Raw genomic sequence first — 369 nt, 5'->3', positions numbered from 1 at the left:
GGGTCTCCGCGAGCCGCCGGGACCCTCGCACACGCTCCGAAGGAGAGCGCAGAGCTCCACTGCGCAGGCGCAGTGTCCCCGCCCCTGGAGTTCGAGAAAAGTGAACAGCACTGTGACGTAGGGGATCCCTTCGCTTCCAGCCAATGAGAACGGAGTTCTTGAGTGTGAAGGCGGGGCTTCCAGGGAGAGTGGGGCTCGGCGTCCCTCCACCGGGGAGGGGCCCTAAGGACCCTCCTAGGCCCTGGAGGAACCCGTTCTATCACAAAACGGTACCGCCCACTCCCCAGCCCTCAGCCAGCCCTCAGCCAGCCCAGCAGCACCAGAAATGCAGAGGCCTGGGCCCTCCCAGACCGACTGAATCTGCAACTC

Source organism: Myotis brandtii, unplaced genomic scaffold, assembly GCF_000412655.1.
Source record: "Myotis brandtii unplaced genomic scaffold, ASM41265v1 scaffold187, whole genome shotgun sequence".
NCBI lineage: Eukaryota > Metazoa > Chordata > Mammalia > Chiroptera > Vespertilionidae > Myotis > Myotis brandtii.
The sequence above is the reverse complement of the archived record's forward strand: the minus strand, read 5'-3'. Positions refer to the sequence as shown.